Source organism: Lycium barbarum, chromosome 5 (genome assembly GCF_019175385.1).
Source record: "Lycium barbarum isolate Lr01 chromosome 5, ASM1917538v2, whole genome shotgun sequence".
Lineage (NCBI taxonomy): Eukaryota > Viridiplantae > Streptophyta > Magnoliopsida > Solanales > Solanaceae > Lycium > Lycium barbarum.
This window is the reverse complement of record NC_083341.1, coordinates 128837336-128840802: the sequence shown is the minus strand read 5'-3', so window position 1 is coordinate 128840802 and position 3467 is coordinate 128837336. Positions and strand designations below refer to the sequence as shown.

Genomic DNA, 3467 nt, shown 5'->3' with positions numbered 1-3467 from the left:
CATTAGTTCGTAGAGTTTCTAGGAATAGGGGCTTATATATGTCGACTATTATCCAACGTATAGAAAACTGGAGAGGGAAGCTCAATCACTTAAGAGCTCTAACATCAAGAAGTGAATAAGAATCATAAATCACACTCAAGACTTATGAATAGTATTACCCCAAAGCTCATATCATTCATCACATAAATCTAAGACATGCCAAAAGAAAGAAGGGACAGCTTTACATACTTGCTGAAGGTTAATCGCACTTTCGTTCGCTTCGTCGCTCTTTTAGCCTATTTAATACAAGAGTAATGTTATCGTCAGTAACTATACTTTCTAGTTCATAAATCCGTAGCCCATCACTTTATAGAACTTGTTCTTTAACCTATACACTCTCGTTTAGGGTTTTCCATTAGTTAAGGGCTTAACGAAAATCGGGCAGCATTTCCCCTATATATTCGCCTAACCCGAATTTCTAATTGTTCTCCTGTCAACACAGAAATACCAACAACAACAATATACACATAAAATTCTCACAATTCAGCCCATAACAATTCTAACAGCCCAACAATTTCTCTTAATCCATTTCAACCCACAATTTCCTATAATATCGATTTCATGCATTTTCTTAATTCCAATTTCGTCCAATCCAATTCTAATAATTCCATTACAATACTATTGACACAATTACATCATAAAAGAAGAAAATCTTACCTTAATTTTCTCGGAGGAATTTCTACTTTTAATTGCTCCAATTTCGCAATTTCTTCTTCCCCGATTCAATATCCAACGTTGCTATCACCTCCTTGAACTTGTAAATCACCTCGGAATTGATTCAAAGTAAGAAAACACACATATTTTTTTATGATCTCCCATGGCCGTAGCAGCCATGGCCATAGCTTCATATATATTTTTTTTCTTTCAATTAATATTGAAGGTGAAGATGAAAATGATTTACATTGTCATCCAATTTCTTTTATATGTTGCTGCCCATGTGGACACGTTGTTGCCACTGACCATTGCTCAATTGGTGCCACGTGGTAGCCTACTTGGTGCCACGTGGCAGCCCTTTAATTTTTTTTTTTTAAACACTAATCCCTTACTTAAAAATTTAACCATCATTAATTAATTCCTAATCCCCAATAATATTTTTACACTAAATAAAATTTATAAATAATTTATATTCTAATTTAAAATTGAAATTTAAAGGTTTCTATTTCATGTCCGAAAATGACTCCGCCTTTAACTTGAGTCGACTTGCTTGCGAATAATTCGATGTATAAATATACGGGGCATAACAGGGACCTTGATAATTTTGCCGTTGATAACCCCCTTGCGAGTTGTTGACATAATTCGCATCTTCATATTGTGGATGCCCCTCTAGATAAGCTTCTTCAAAGACTTGGTACATTCTGGGAGCATGAGGTGGCATCTCCTCGACAACATTAACGCATCTGGCTTCTTTCTCCGTAAGCATCTTCGATAATAAATCCACGGTGGTTTGCAATTGAGCAAAGGCATGATCTTGCTCATGATTTTCTTTGGCCACCGCGGCAGTAGAGGGACTACCATATGACAAGACTTCACTATCACTCGAGTGCCAAGCTTGATTGTGGGTGGTAAGCTTATCGAGCAATCTGGTGATGACAAATGATTTGTCCATGAAGCATCCCCCAGCTGCAGTGTTGACAGCAATTTGATTCATGGTATCTAACCCCTTGTAGAACTTTTCAGTGAGGATAGCATCCGGAAATCCATGAGTCGGAGATAGAGCTAGATAGTATTTGAAACGCTCCTATGCTGCATATAATTGTTCCCCTGGAAGTTGTTTGAACTCAAAGATCTTGTCCCGAAGCTCAGCCTTTTTGCTTGGTGGGAACCACTTTTTCAAGAATATATTGGCTAACTCGTTCCAGGTGTGAATAGTATTGCTAGGGAGCTTTTCATACCATTCCCTTGCTTGGCCAGCCAAGGAATATTTGAAGACCCGTAACTGCAGTGCATCAACAGGAACAACACCTTGGGATTGTTGAGAACATACATGCAGGAAGTTCTTCAAGGGTCGGAGTGGACAATCCTCCGAAGAATTGCGGAAATAGCCTTCAAGTTTCTATAGCTGATAGATAGAACTATCAATTTTGAAATTAAGATTTCCCGTTCTAGGAGGAACCACAACAGAAGCATAATCAGCTTCATTGATGAATTCTGCAAATACATTCTCATCCTCCTCCTCTTCTGGTGCAGGAGGGTTCACTTAGAGTCCCCCTTGGTTTCCTTGATTGCGATTGGGTCTTCCTGCCATGTTCACCTGGTTCACTAAAACAGCAAACAAGGTGTGATGGAATAGAAAAAGTTTTAAAGAAGAGTACACAACAATTAGTAATTTCTAAACCGTAGTCCCCGACAACGACGCCAAAATTTGATACGCTCAAATTACACCTATTAATGGCGTAAAGCGGACGTTGTCAAATATAGTAACCCAAACAAGGTTGGGGTCGAATCCCACAGGAAATATGGAGAGAAAAGGTTACTAATCGTATGCGATACTAGTCTTTAACGACTTTAATCCTATTCCTGATAGTTTGAAATGGTTGTTGAATAATGTAATTGAATACTTTAACTTGAAATGTAATTAATGCAAGAGAGAGACTAAGGTTGTGTTCCCCAACTTGATTAGATATTATGCTTTAGGTTTCAATGCGATATATTTCTAATGGTTGTTCTATGAATATGCATTTGATCTCTTAAGGACTTCTTAATGTTTCCCAACAGTTAAGCAGTATTTCCTCTTTATGATTCTTCCGAATATAAAAGAGTTGCAATCGAAGAGCGACCAATAATGCCAATTTAGACTTGTTCTTATTCCTAAGTTAGTCTATTAAACGAGGGTTAACGCCTCGAGTCATTGTTATTCAATCTTACCAATATTAACTCTTTTTCCCAAGAAAAGTTAATATAATGGCTTCGGCTAATGCTTGCAATCATTACCCAACGCTAACGCACAAAGATAGAATAAATAATAACAGCCATTATGCATATATCAATAGTAGAAACCCATTCACATAATATCCATCAAGGGACCCACAACCTTAGCGTTAAAATTAGCTACTCATAATTTTGGCTAACAAAGAAAGCTTACAAGTTAACATATTATACTTACGATGCGAATACGATATGGAATAAAGGTGAAGTTGTTGCTTTGAATGCTCCCACCACTTTTACTATTAAAGACCTAGAGTTAATGCTCCCAAAAGAAATCTGAATAACGAAATTAAAACCCTACTTTAAGTATTTGTAGGGACAAAAATCGCGCTAAGTTTCTGGACAAAAACACCCTTACACGGCGTCGTTACGGACCGTAACACAGGTTACTGTCCGTCCTTTGGTTCGTCCCTTTGTCATGCTGATGTCACGGTCATTATGCGACGGACCGTAACTCAGGTTACGGTTCGTATCTCCCAGCGTATCATGGCTTCAGTCTTAGT

The 3467-nt window shown here is 37.8% G+C and overlaps 1 non-coding gene across 1 annotated transcript; it reads left to right on the top strand.

The window, feature by feature from the left end:
- The first annotated feature begins 1733 nt into the window (after nucleotides 1-1733).
- LOC132643075 (small nucleolar RNA R71) lies at nucleotides 1734-1840 on the top strand. The gene has a single exon (XR_009583524.1). It is a non-coding gene; the product is annotated as a small nucleolar RNA R71 (small nucleolar RNA).
- The last annotated feature ends 1627 nt before the right edge of the window (nucleotides 1841-3467 follow it).